Source organism: Melospiza georgiana, chromosome 4 (genome assembly GCF_028018845.1).
Source record: "Melospiza georgiana isolate bMelGeo1 chromosome 4, bMelGeo1.pri, whole genome shotgun sequence".
Lineage (NCBI taxonomy): Eukaryota > Metazoa > Chordata > Aves > Passeriformes > Passerellidae > Melospiza > Melospiza georgiana.
In genome coordinates, this window is record NC_080433.1 from 52,251,348 (window position 1) to 52,266,076 (window position 14,729).

Consider the following 14,729-nt stretch of genomic DNA (forward strand, 5'->3'; position numbering starts at 1 on the left):
AGTCGCCTTCGCTGTGCTGGGTCTGGCCTTTGACAGGAATCTCTCAGTGTTCCCCAGCGGGGGCGGCCCGGGGAGGCCAAATAAAGCACCCACCAGGGCCGGTGTTTCTAAATGCTGTCAGCTGGAGAGCGAGGAAACGCAGCGGGGGGGATTTTACGGGCTCGCTGAGAAATGTTTATACAGCGAAATTTAATGGTTAACAATGCATATTCCCAACAAGCTGAAGAAAACCTTTAAAAAGGCATAAATAAATTACTAGCGTTATTGTTGCGAAACTCCTTGCCATCATTGTTTAGCTGGTAACTGAGATCTTTAAACTACATGTTTTGCACGGCAAACTCTAAAGTACTGTGGTTTTTCAAGTAGGATGGGATTTTTTTTCCCGTTTAGCTGTAGTTCTTGCTATTTCTAGGGGGAATTAAAGCAATTTGGACTATTTGTTTGCAAGACAGGTATATCACAGTGGCCGGGTTTTCATCCCAAGACGTGAGTAGATCAGAATGAGCTTGGACAGGGAGTGGAAAGGCAAGGAGATGGAGAGAGCCGTTACCCTGATGCAGTGACAGATCCTTTCATTTCTGCCTGCAGAGCCCCGGATGAGCCGGGCTGGTGCAGTTCTGCCAACAGCACAGTTAATTGTGTCCTGTAAATCAAGGTCTGTGGAGCTGCTCTCTTTCTGTACAACAAAAGGGTTTGTAATGAGTAAGCCCAGATCAGTCATATAAAAATTTTAACATCAACTGGGCAAGGTGTGTGTGTGTGAGGACCTTACAGGGTTAATAGCTAAACTATTAAGATTGGAGTCAGATGTGGGTAAAAGCAACAGGAGAGTCTGGTTTTTCCTAATATCCTGTAGTATGATAACTCTGAAAAAGGTAATTGTTTAAAAAAAATCTGTTTCAATTTAAGATTTATTAAGCAAGGAGAAACTTATGTAAACATAAGAATCCCTTTCTTGTTTGGAAAGGCAAGAAATGGCTAGAAATGTCATCTGAACTTAAAGACTGTGTGGATTTTTGTGCATATGTGCAAGAATGTTATTAATCTCATTTTCAGCTAGCTTATTCTATGTCTTAGAGGGTCTGGGGTATTTAACTCAGGCCTTTGGCAAAATGGCTTCTTTGCTTTTAGGGTTGTTTTTTTTTTCCCTAGCAAATGAGTTATTTATAGCATTTAATAAGACTTTAAAATACAGGAGCAAGAGAAAGCAAGTGCCTTCCAAAGAAGGCGAAATGGAGGGGGTGGGAGGGGGAGTCAAGTTTTACTTACATATGTTATGAGTTGGGAATGTAAATTTGTATATAAGGAGAAGATCTGAAGAATGACTTGGCACACTAATGACCTGGCTTTTTGGAACTTCAAGAGTTTGTTCTGTCTCCCCCTATGGTTATAATAAGAGATTAAATGCATTAAATCATATTTAATTAATTAGCATATGAAAATAGGATGTCTTTTACTTTGTCATTGTTTTCCTGTGAAACTTTTCTATGCTAATGAATGTCTACATTTTACAGAGTCATTTGCTTTGCTTCACATTATGCTTTTGCAGATTGGTTTGACCCTTTTAGTGCTGGAAGCCTTTGTATGGTAGCCTAAAAGTCCTTCCCCTTTGCCGTGTGAATCTTGCGTAATAAATATGTTGTCAATTACTGCTATACACAGCTTCTAACAGGGCAGACTGAAAGTTGCTCTTAAATTGAAAGCCTCTGTTTGCTTGGGTGCCATGTCTTATGCATTCCAGAATTAATTGGATGCGCAGTGACGAATTTCATTTAAAACAAGCAAACAAGCTGGGTTGTGTTTCTGTTTTCTGTGACTAGTTACCCTAGAGTAAAGAGATCCCTGCTGCTGGGATATAAAAGCATGCTCTGAAACATTACTTTTTATTTTTTAAAAATTGAGAAATTATATTTCTGGGAAAACTGTTGCATGATACAATAGTGCACTAAGAATGCTGGATTGAGATGGTTCCCTAGTCACCAAGTGGCTTATATCAATATTCAGTTTACCCCCTTATATTAAGGCTTAAGCTTCAGTTTGGCCAGCACTGGTTTTTGCTTATGCTGTTTAAACAGAAGTAAACTTGAGGTTAGCTCTAGCCATTAGTGTATGCTTGGTGTAAGCCATGCAAGCTTAGGTCCTGCTCCTGGAAATGTTTACAGAAATGAGTAGCTTTTACTTGTGTGCTTAAATTGTTTGGATTAGGAGTTGTATAATGGGAAGAACCAGCTTGGAAGGACACAGCACAGCTATTGCTCATCTTTTCCTCCTCCCACCTTATGGCTGAAGAATGATGGGAAGAAACATGTTTTTCAAGTAATAGCACACTGAAGTCGTGGCATTTCTGGCAGAAATTCCCAGATAGACTATCAGATCAGTTTGCCAAAATTACACGCTTTTTTTCAGAAACAGCTCCTTGGCTGCTGGTTCATTGACAAAGGATATTTCCAGCTACTGAAGAAAATTTCACAGGTGGTCTGCTACAACTCTTCCTCTTTGTATTTTACTTTTTTATAATATTCACAAAATACATTATATATTTTTAGCAGAACTAAAAGAGCAAGCGTTTCACTTCTCAGAACAAACTGATAATATTCCTCAAGCATGTTTTTGTGCAAAGAGACTTTTTTTTACTGTACAAAATGAGTGAAATGCTCATATACAAGAGGTAAGAGCCAACACAAACATTTTTAGTATTTTTTAAAGGGTCTGTAAATGACAGCTTCTTGCTAGTTTACCTTTTCTTGGAACCCTGCCTGGAAGTCTTCTTAAAAGTTCTTAAATATAGCCATAAGGTTGGTGAGTTGCTTTTCAAGATCATTATGAACCTATCAAGCCCAATGTTTTGCTAGGTAGTAAACCTGGGGTAGACAGTCTCTCAGGTAGACCTTTCACTTCCAGTGGATTACATATCAACAAATGCTGGAACTTTTTTCAGTTGTTCTGTACCAAAGCTGTGTACTCCTGTCTAAAGTCTCTGTGCAAAACATTGATTTATAGCACCTGATAGCTCTTGCTGTTCTGTCTTGAGTACTTCTCTCCATTTTCTCTCTCTTCCCTGCTGTCCCCTCCTTGAGATGCAAGAATATGGTGGAGTGTGCTTGTAAGTTTGTATCTGTAACAGATATAATAAGTTTCATGCAGTTGCCCCACTTTTTTATCTAAGGACAGATTCTGCAGTTTGCAATTACCATCTTTGACTTAAGAAAGAATTTTTTTTTAAATGCTTCCAGTTACACTCAATATTAGCTTTGTGGAGTGGTTGCATGCCAAAAAAGCATTTTCAGCTGCAATCCAAATACTGAAATATAATTGCTTGTCTTTAATAATAATAAACAAAATAATTTTGTTTCCTGTGATGTTTTTGTAACCACCTTTTTGAGCTTGTTGCCTTCTAATCTTGCATCAAGTAACCCCAGACTTAATATTGCATGATTCCAGAACTAGCTTCTCTGTCGGCAGCATGCCAAATCCTGTCTAATGTCTGTGTTAATGTGGTGTATATGAAAACTGACTTCTCTGTGGATTGGAACACTGATTTGTATAATTGCAACTGGCATGATTAAAAATCTGCATGTCAGTATCGTGATGTTTATAGTAAAACTTACAGGGGTTTTTTTTAAGCAGGGTGATGTTAGTCCCTTGAATTTTCATTGAGAGTCTTCATTGTCCAAACATCTTCATTTCTGAATGTGTTTGAATGTTTAAAAAAGAAAATAAGAGCATGCATGCAGTTATGAATATAATAATCTAGGCCTTGGATTGTTCTGGGTGGTAGGACTGCACCCTCTTGTTCTGTAGGAAAGCTGCATCTTCCCTCACTAGTCTTAAAAAGACTGATATAAAAGACTTGTCTCTGAATCTTTAAACATATCTAGACAAGTGCCTTAAAATTCCTAAAAGCACACATCCCTCCTGTGTCCCTGTGATCCCCGCTGGAGCCGTGTAAGCCACCTCTGCCACGGGTGCTGTAATTGCTCAGCTTTACCCGTGTGTCTTTTCTGCTGTCCCTGCTGTCACCATTAGGCAGGTACACTCCTGTGACAGGGGTGGTGCTGGCTCAGCAGCAGGCTCTGCCGGGGCACCCCGGCACTCCTGCTCAACCCGTTGAGCACTTGGGCTTGGCGGACACTGCCCTCACCCACGGCCCATTTCGGGAGCAACAGAGACACGCAATAACCACGGCAGAAATTGAAAGCCACCTTGTGCTTTCAGGTGTGGATCAACTTGTCTAACAGCAGTAAAACCTGACTTGTTTTCAAGTATGTTAAAAATTAGTGCATGATTAGTGAAGATAGTTTTTAAGGATCTCTTTTTGTAATCAAGCGTTAATCACCCAGAAGTTCAGAAGTGTTTATGTAAAGAAATTGCATGTGTTTGTGTGCATACTTTAGGATTAATACATTTTTACTTCATTTCAGACTCTTTGCAGGAATTGGTATTTTCATATAAAAATTAAAGCTTCACATGCTGAGATGACTATTCAAAGTATGAATATTTATGTACTTTAAAATGAATTTTATGGAGGCGCTAAAGAAATGTCTGAACCTTGCATATTTGCATCTCTGTATACAAACTGCTAAATAAATTATGCTAGGTCTAGAACCTCACTGGTGAATTGCAGATGTCTTTTGTAAAAGTATACATATGGTTTTCCAAGAGCTTTGAACTGTTTCCTCATGCTTTGCTCATCAGAAGGATGGTATGGATAACTTCATTGTGAGAGGGCATTTTTCCAGTCTTGTTTGCAAAGCATAGTGGATCTGTGTGGTAAATATTGAGTTTTCATTCATCTTTGGACTGAAATGAGCTCATTCTGTGCATATGGAATATGAGAAAAATATATACAAAGGATATGTTTATATTTAATAAAATTAATAGTATAAAGCAAGTGCAGAGAAACTTACAAGCCTAAACAGCTTGGCAGGCCAATAGCCAACGAATGTCTTAGAGTACTGCCAAACATGTACAAAGCAGACCAGGCTCTCATCTGTTATGAGGTACCAAAAAACTTCCAGCCTCATGAGGATGTTGTTTACTCAGGATGCAGCTTTGTTCTATTCTCTTAGCAGCTTGGTGTAGGTTTGGATTTCAGCAGGTATCTGCTGGGAGGTACCAGTACTATTCAGGAGAAATGTGACTCCCTAAAAAAATAAAACAAAAAAAAAAAAAAAAACCCAAGCAGCTGTGTTACAGCAGCTCTCCACAGAGAGATCCCAGAGTCCCTTTTTACAGGGTCTTGGCCTCTCCTTGGGAGGCCCTGGGGAAGGAAGCAGTGTACCAGAGTAAGAATGTCTGCAGGGTAAGAGGCAGGCCTATGTGTTGCTGTTGCGCTCAACCATGAGCTGCCAGCAAGCTGTAGAAGCACTCTCAGCAAAGGATGCTGTGGAGTAGGTTACTGAGCTCCATGGTTTCTTTAGCTGTTTATGAATCCAGTAAATGTCAAGCTTTGCACCCAGCCTTTCACACAGCCCATCTGCTTGGACAGTACTCTGGGTGTTTCAGATGGTGTGAAGCTGGTTCAGTGGTCTGGGCTAATACCCTATTTTGTTCCCAATATATGATTTCCCAGTTGCACAAAACTGTTGATTTCCTGCAAGAACAGCTTGCATGTTTTTAGAGTAGCTGTTAAAATACTGAAATTGAACAATCCATTTATATGATTGAACTGAAGCGACCACGGTGACAAACAGGCACCGGTCTCATTGCTGCAGATTTATTATTTTTCAGATTCCTTTGCAAAATGTCCCCCAACAGTCAGAGCTCTATTGTCTAGTTCTCAGTCTGCCACCTTTTAGGCTGTAATTTTGGAATATTGCTTTTTTAATGTCTCCCTGTCTGTCTCATATTGTGCTGTGGCTGTGCATAAACATTTCTTACCTATTAGTGGATGTCTTATTAGCCTGGAGCTAATGCTGTCAAGAGGTACTGACAATATGATGGCTCTTTCAGGTATACTTAATGGATTTATTCAGGGACTGGGGTGATAGCAGGCTTGTGTTCATTTAAGGCTTGTTTTTGAGTTTTTTCCAAACTTTGATGCATAAGTCAGTGTTCAACATCTAAATGCTAGGTTGAAAACAAAGTTGGGTATTCAAGGACATGTATTTGTACTTGGGTCCCTTTCCACCTTGTAAGGGCCTCTGGAAGGAGGTTTATGCTTTGAAAGAACATGTCTCATGAAGATCAGCAGGTACACCTTCAATTATGCAACATTTTTTTCTGCAGGTAGAAGTAATCCTCCTTTATGCAATTCTCTGCATTTACCTTCATCCTGCTTTGTTGTGTGCTAAATCAGCTGATATTTAATGCAATTTTGAGCAGATAATCTAGACTTGTTTTTAAAAGGAAACTGTTGGCACGTTTCCTGCTGGAGTGCTGGGGGTGACTTAAAATCTGCTGTGAGCTGTTACAGGGGTTGTGCACATGAAAGTGGGGGAAAAGCATTTACAGTTACAGTAATATTCTGTCAGTGTTGGACTCTGAATAAATATGAATTACTTCAATCTTACATTTCTATGGTATATAAAACAGTTAATTAAGTCTGTATTCCCTCTGTAAAATACTCAGGCTGTTTCCCTTGCACTGTCACATCGTTGTGCAGGCATACCTCAAGTGAAGATACAGAGATAGTTTGAAAATATTTGGGGGTTTTCTTGCTTCTTGGTTTTAAGTGAGCTTCCCCAAATCAGCCCAATCAGTACAAGGATTATGTTTGTGCACAGTGGGGTGGTGAAAGAGAAGCTTCCTAACCACGTGCTGCTACCAAGGAAAAAAAAGAAAAGCCTAAAAGAACATCTACTATAAAGCTGTAGCTTCTATTCTTCTATACCTCCAAACCATGAAGTGATTTTCTCACCTATGTCATATGTAGGACTTTGTGTGACTTGAATTCCAGTCTGAAGTGTTACTCTTTCTAACCACTGTAATATTAGTTGTGCAGAAGATCCTGAAGAGTTTTGGAAGATCATTGGCTTGGGTATAAATGATCATTGGGCCCTGTTTTTGGTGATGTAAATAGGTCAGATCTCCACTTTCTAGAAATGGAAAATTGTCTTCCACAGACAAAACGGTGTGCTCCTCATTTTATAGAATAACTGTAGGGAAATGCAAATCAATCATGTCTGTCTGAAAAAAAATAGTTCTCACTAAACATTTTTTGGTTTTTTTAGAAGCCTATTTACTGACTGGGGTTCTGACTTACTAATATCAGTCCCAAGTCTTAAAAAACAAACAAGCAAACAACAAAACTCCTGAGTAAGCTGCAAGTTCTCTTCTTCCCCACCCCCAGCTAGAGCCTCTTTGCCTGTCTTTGCTTGTGTACTCTATCGGTTTCACAGTTCATATACTTATGTTTTTTTAAAATTTCCCCCTACACTCTGGTGGGAAACATGTCTGCTGTTTCCTTTCAAGCACACAAGGCTTGATTCTCCTCTCACAATGGCATAAATTGTGAAGAACTCCGCTTGAAATCAATGGACGTAAAGACATGTAAAATGGGGTGAGAGAAGAGCCCAGCCTCTGGTTTCTATTTTTAAGTGAGTCTGGTAAACCTAAAATTGTTCAATGTGCCACTGTGACTTTAGTTTGTAGATATCAGTTACTATGCTTGTTACTTTTTGTACATAATGTTTCATTTTCATATATAATACATCATAGCCAGTACCCCTAATCAGGATGCACATGTCTTTAATTTAATACCTTGGTACTACTACGTCAATTTTGGTACATAATAAGTAATGTGCATGGTAAAATACTTACCTTACTAGAGTCAGATCCTGCAGAAAGTCTGGGGTATAGCTGTATTCCTGTGCAGGCCCCAAAGGAAAGAAGGCTGGATTGGCTCTATCTCTACAACTTAAACTTTGTGGTTTTCTCTTGCTTCAGTAGTTCTAATCTGTGAATCTTGTTCCTCATTATCCAGGTTCAAAATACTAATTCTATATAAACAATACTTTCTCAGTTGCTGTTGTTTTTTCTGTGCTTGTGAAGTGTTCAGCTCCATTCTTATACTTTGTACATGCTCAAGAACTTGTTATAACGTTAAATTTTCTCTGAACACTGAAGTACTTTGGAAGAAGCCTGGAATATCCACACATGATTTTTTCTATTGCCCAAGTTTTGGTGGTTGTTCACATTTGTTTATTTTTTGGCAACGGATTATGGTCCTTAATTGCCATCAGTAGTCAAATAACTGAATGAGATTATACAGCAGTGCTGTAAAAACTGTTCATGGTAGCTGTGATCTGTACATGTGTGGGTATCTTTGAGAACAGTCACCTCATTCATTAACCAGTGCAACAGACTCCAACTTTATTTAGTTTTTGAAATTAATGCAACCTTCTCTACCTAACTGAAACATTGCTTTGACTACTTCTTTCTATAGTTTAAAAAATGCCCATGTAGTAGTTGGCTCTTGTAATGTATTCAGACTTGGAGTAAATTTATTGGTGTATTTGAATTTTTGTTTTCTGCTTGAATAGCAAATCATGGGTGTCCACAAGAGAGTCTCTTTAAATCTGGAGTTCACTTAGTATATCCCTTAAATTTTATCTCCAATTTTATTATGATGAGGGTAAAAACCCTGTGGTGTTTACCTGTTTAGTCATTGAGCTTTCCCCTTCCATTTTAGTCCACCAGCCCCCCAAAAAGTCAAGAGGTTGCCTAGCTAGTTATGTGGTGGCCTTATGTATCAGGGACAGCAGATGTCACAGAGTTTGCTGTGCTGCACTGGTTGGAGTGATGCAGACTCACACATTCAGTGTGGCTTTGCAGGCACAGAAATGGTGTGGAACTGGCTTCTGACCCCTTTATGACAGTTTTCATTCCAGTAGTGAATTATTCCTTGTCCCCGATAGATTTTGCATGACTTAGCACAGGGAAAATGGTTTATCATAGTGAGTTCATGGTAGCTTTAACTCTGGCTTTTTGGAAGTGTAGCTGTCAGACAGGGAGGTGGCATGGTGGAGGCAGAGAAGTGCTGTTAACTGCTGCTGTGGTCATGAGCAGTGGTGCTTGTCTACATCTGATGTGAGGATGGTGGGGGCAGGGAAGAGTGTTTGATAGGGATTCATGTCAATTCCATGTGCTTTTCCTAGCTGGAAGCTGGATACTTCTCAGCTTTGTTAGATAGAGCCATCCTTGTGAAGTAGGGAACTGACAGTCTCCCAAGTGCAGAGAAGTGCAGGTGACCTTCCTGATGTTCTTACGGTTTTGACTCATTCTGTCTTACCATTTTGGGGGCATTTTAAAGCTCTTCTGAAAGTTACAATTGTAGAGGCTGCAATGCATGTCTGTTCATGCATTCTGTTCATGTCTGGAACAGAAACGACTTTTGGGAGTATTTTCAAAGGATAAGGTTTGGTGTACAAAATTAATTTCTGGGTACAAGGGAAACAAAAGGTTATGTGGTTAGAATATGAGACTCTGTAGCAAAATTAGTCTTTAACACAGACTGGTATATACAGCAAGCTTGCAGAAAGACTGAAATCTTAGAAAGCACCTTATCAGGTTTATGGATGAAGTGGCTTCTATTGGAAAAGATGTGGGAATAGAAGAGCATACTTCTGGCTCTGTCATTAGTTCAACAAATCAAAGATAATAACGTTATCAAGTTGATGACTTAAAGGCTCTGAAGAAACTTAAGACTTTCTGCCTGTTGTGAAACTGGTGATGTAAGATGTGACCTCAGGAAATGGAGATGGTTTTGGGGATCCAGAGCTTGAATCTGTTTATAGGTACTTTTGAAGAATTGTCACCACCAAATACACACCTGATGGTACAATGCTTCTGCAAGACAGAAATCTGTTCTGGAAGCAGCAATAAGCCCAAGGTAAATCTTAGAAATCAGTCCTTTTTGTAAATAATTCCAGAGCCATTTGCTTGCAGTCTTGATTTGTATGTAAGTATGCTAAAAGCTGTGACTACTGTATAGTTCACTACCTATTCCAGCCATCTTTAAAAGCTGTCTTTTTTCACAGAGAAGCTTTCTGACAAGAGGCCTCAGATGGATGCTTGGCACCCATGTCTTTTGTGGCAGAAAGCAAAAATTTATGGGATCAGAAGTCTGGGTAGATTAATCCTTCTGTTCCGTTGCAGGTCCATGTCACTGTATACACAATAAGAAAGTGTTTAAAGCTCTTTAAGAATATTCATGTGTTAAGGACAAAAGTGTGTGTGGTAGGGAAGTAAAGCAATATTTTAAATAATGCCAGCAGGCTCTAACTTTTAATCTGTGTCCTGTTTAAGGAAAGTAAAAATGACTGAAAATTGGTATGCTGTGGAAGGCTGCATAGAAAATATATATTTCTTGACATCCTTCCAAAAGTACTATTTAAAGACAGTTTTGTAACATTGGTGTCTTAGCAGCATTCTGGTAGCCTCAGTTTTCTTTCCCGTGGAACAGCTCCAGCTCTCACTTTCAAATTAGCCTGTTGTGTGATACCTTATGAAACAAAGTAGATATCAGGAGGACACGCTGCAACACTTATGTCTAAATTTGCCCCCAGTATGCACACAGCTTGGTACAGCTATGAATTTTGTCCTTAAGAAACATTTTGGAAAACACCTGATTGTGTGTGCACGTGCTGCACCTGTACCATCATGGATGTACACCAGGCACACCTATGTAAGATCCACATCTCCAAAGCTGAAATGTTTGTGTGACTGCTCAACACTAAAAGGTGCTTTACCAGCAAGGAGGGCAGAGCATACCAACCTGAGGTGTACATGGTTATCAAGTCAGTGCTGTGACAGCTTTCTGCAGGAAAAATGCTTGAGAAAAGTCACAGTGAAAATGTATAGATGAAACGTACATGGAATTAACATACAGTCCTGGGCATTTTCACTCTAACACTAAACTATGGGGCTTAGGTTCTAAATTCACTTCTGGCTCTGCAAAGAAAACCAGACTGGTGTGACAGTGCCTGCCTTGCCTCTCTTGCAGCTGGTAACTCCAGGGAAAAGTAGGGTGTTGCAGCTGGGAGGGTAGCAGCCAAGGCTGATCAGGCAAACACCAAGTACAGACTCAAAGGTGGCAGAAGATGTACTGGTTAACTGGTGGGGTTTGGAAGGCTCAGCTGTTGGTTTTTAGGGCTCTGGCTGCTATTAGTCTCCAGTGTGGGCCTGGCAGTTCTGGTGGAAAAAAGGCCATGTGCTGTTTGTTATTTTCTTGCCTGGGGGAAGTGCAGTGGAGTTGCAGCCATGGAGTTAGTGTGACTTGTGATGGTGGCCTAATGCAGAGCTGAACAAAAAGTTGCTGAATTGTCGTAGAATGGTTTGGGTTGGGAGGGACCTTAAAAATAGAGTTCCAACCCCCTGCCATGGGGCAGGGACATGTCCACTAGACTGCTTGCTCAAAGGCCCTTCCATCCAGGCCTGGAACTTCTGGGGAGGAGCATCCACAGCTTTCCTGGAGAACTTGTTCTGGTGTCTCACTAACTTCACAATAATACATATTTCTTCCTAATACATAATCCAAACCTACCCTCATTCATTACAAATCCAGTACCCCTTGTCCTATCACTGCATGCCCATGTAGGAAGTCCCTTCTAGATTTCTTGTAAGCACTGGAAAGCTGCTATAAGGTTTCCCTCAAGGCTTCTCTGTTCCAGGCTGAACAACCCCACTGCTCTCAGCCTGTCTTTATAGAAGATGTGCTCCAGTCTTCCCATCTTCCTGCTCTTCCTCTGGCCTTTCCCCAGTATGTCCATATCCTTCTGGTGCTGGGGACCCCAGAGCTGGATGCAGCATTCCAGGTGGGTCTCACCAGAGTGGAGCAGAGGGGCAGAATCTCCTCCCTCAGCCTGCTGCCCACGCTGCTTTTATGCAGCCTGGGACATGTTTGGCTTTCTGGGCTGCAAGTGCCCATTGCCAGGTCATGTGGAGCTTCTCAACACACCCAAGACCTTCTCTTCAGGCCTGCTCAGTCTGTTCTCTGCCCAGCCTGTACTTCTGCTTGGGGCTGCCCTGACCCAGGGCCTCGCATTTGGCCTTGTAGAACTTCATGATCCCCCCTCAATCCTGTGCGGGTCCCTCTGGGTGTGATCCCTTCCCTCAGCCCTTCCCTCAGCGCGGGGCGGCACCGCCGCACGGCTGGGCCCCGTCCGCGCCCGCCAGATGGCGCCCGTGCGCCGGCCCGGCCCGGCCGATCCCGGCCTGGCTGATCCCGGGTGAATCCCGTGTACCGGCCCGGCCCATCCCGGCCTGGCTGATCCCGGGTGAATCCCGTGTACCGGCCCGGCCCATCCCGGCCTGGCTGATCCCGGGTGAATCCCGTGCACCGGCCCGGCCCATCCCGGCCTGGCTGATCCCGGGTGAATCCCGTGTACCGGCCTGGCTGATCCCGGGTGAATCCCGTGTACCGGCCCGGCCCATCCCGGCCTGGCTGATCCCGGTGAACCCCGTGCGCCGGTGCCCAGCTGATCCCGGGAGATGATGCTAAGCAACATTGCCGTGTGCGAGTAATGGAGGTCGCTGGTGCTTTTCTGTCTGTGCTTGTGGCAATGGGAGCACTTCTGCCTAGCTGTGTTTTCAAGGCTGAAACTATTTCAAGGGCTGGCTCACAGTGACATCAAAAGCAAAGCTATTAAATTTCTCTCAAATTGCTTTATACGAGTGATGTGGAAATGGTTTTGAAGGACAGAGAGCAACCTGTCCATGCTGAAAACCCAAAGAACTGGCTATTTTTTCTGTCCTTCTGCTTGCTTTGTCTCTGTTAATTTGCCAGTGTTCAAAATTATACCGAAACCCAAAGGAGAAGGGAGCAAGCCTGAAGGTGCCAGCCCATATGCTAAAAGATCTGCATAGATGTTCACCTTTTGGCCGGACATCTTGCTTCATGTTTTCTGTTGGGAGGAGATGAACGTGACTCTGGGTAGAGCTGGAGAACAGGGACACAGCTCCTCTGGTTACCCCAGCTGGCTGGAGGGAATGGCAGGAGCCCATCGGGCTGTGGAGAGTGAGCTCTTCCTCACCAGGTTTGCTGTCCCTGGAAGATCCTCTGGCAGGGCGAGGATGTGAGGTGCAGCTCCATAAGTGTGCAAGTGGTCTGAGCGCGTGGGTGGAGGCAGGAGCCTTCTCACAGCCACTCCGCAAACACCAGACAACAGAAGAAATCCAAGCACTTTGATGTGGTTCTCTAGGCCCCTGGTAAGCTGCCCAAACTAGTTTAACCAGGCCCAGAGGCAGAAGAGTGGGAAGAAATGGGCTCTGTTGGATAGCCAAAGGAGTGCTTCCTTATCAGCCTCATTCCTGGGGAGCTTTAGTGCTGAAGTGAGCCTGTCCCAAAGGTATAGGAGTGAGATAGGCCTGCCTGAGACTGAAGGAGAAATGTATTTTCTTATTAATTGTGAGGAGGCCGCCCAGGGTCAGTAACTGTTGGTCCTCCTTTTGAAGGAAGGATGGGCAGGTGCTAAATTCAAGTCTGCAGTGTAATCCTGCTTGGCTTGTGTGGGAACTCGGCACATCCTTTTGGATGTCCAGAGTTGCCGAGAACCCTGTTGGGGGACTCAGAGACCCTGGCATGCTGCCCAGAGTACCTGGGGATTTGATTTTGACCCTTAGAGCAAGTTACCAGCTTTGTTTGAGGACGTGAAAGTCACACAAGTTTGAATGGTGTAATATTAAAATATGCATGGGGTGAAAATGTAGATTTTAGGATTTTTGGTATGGGGGTTATGGGGACAAGATGGAGGAATCAGGGTGTGTGTAGTCCTCCTTTCTTCTTCTTGTTCTCCATTTTCTGCTGCGATGTTGGCACTTTGGGATTGGTTTAGAATAGAAGTGCACTGTCTAACATAGGTGATGGGAATTAAGAGTAAATATGATATATGTAGTTTGTAGTATGAAAAGAAGATACTGCCTCAGGGGCAGTCAGAGTGCCTGTGGCTTCCCTGCAGGACAGACCTCCACTGGGCAGAAAGAAAATTTTATAGATAAGAATTAATAAACAACCTCAAGACCAAAAAGTGAAGAGTCCAGACTCGTTCTTCAGTTGTGCGGGCTGAAGCAGAGACATCCTACACATCTCGGGGCAGCAAATATCAATCAGCTACCCGAGAGGCGTGCAGACTGTGACTGTCACCACATCCTACTAATAACCTTAAAAGGTCCCTCAGACTTCAGATGACCTCAGGAGGTCACTGAAATGTCAGATAGACTGGGCCTTCCAACAACAGTGTCCATATCTTTCCATGGATGCAGGGTGACCCTCAAATAAGGAAGGGATGTGACTCACCTGGCAAACAAAAAAAGCTGACAGCCTGTGCAGCCTGCAGCCAGATTTGTGAATCAAAGCTGTCAAGCACCCTGAGCTGTGTGTGAGGTGAGCCCTTCCACCTCAGTGAAGCTAGTCTAACAGCAGAAGAATGGATGAAATATTCAGTATTGAGAAAATTTTCTGCAGAAAAGAAAAGGGGAGGAATTGCTGGCACTGCAGAACTTGGGCATCTGGCCAACTTAACCAAAATATTCTTTAAAAATAAGATGGTGGTTTCTCAAAATTTTAGGCATGTGGTTTGAGTTTTCAGCTAAATCCTTGTAAATGTTGTCCTGTTAACATGAAGTGTTCATAGCTTTGTAGACTTTCTGATGGGGCTGTGAGACAGAGGTGCTAATAGTGAATGACCTGAATGGCAGGTGTTGAAGCTATTCTCAAATAGACCAGAAGGCTTTTTTTTTTTGCTTTTTTCCCCCCTAATCTTCTACAAATACTGATTAGAGCTACAACA

The 14,729-nt window shown here is 42.4% G+C and overlaps 1 protein-coding gene across 1 annotated transcript in view; it reads left to right on the plus strand.

Moving 5' to 3' along the window:
* The window catches only part of PRICKLE1 (prickle planar cell polarity protein 1), a 66,222-nt gene that overhangs the window by 935 nt on the left and 50,558 nt on the right, over positions 1 to 14,729 (plus strand). The window lies entirely within an intron of this gene.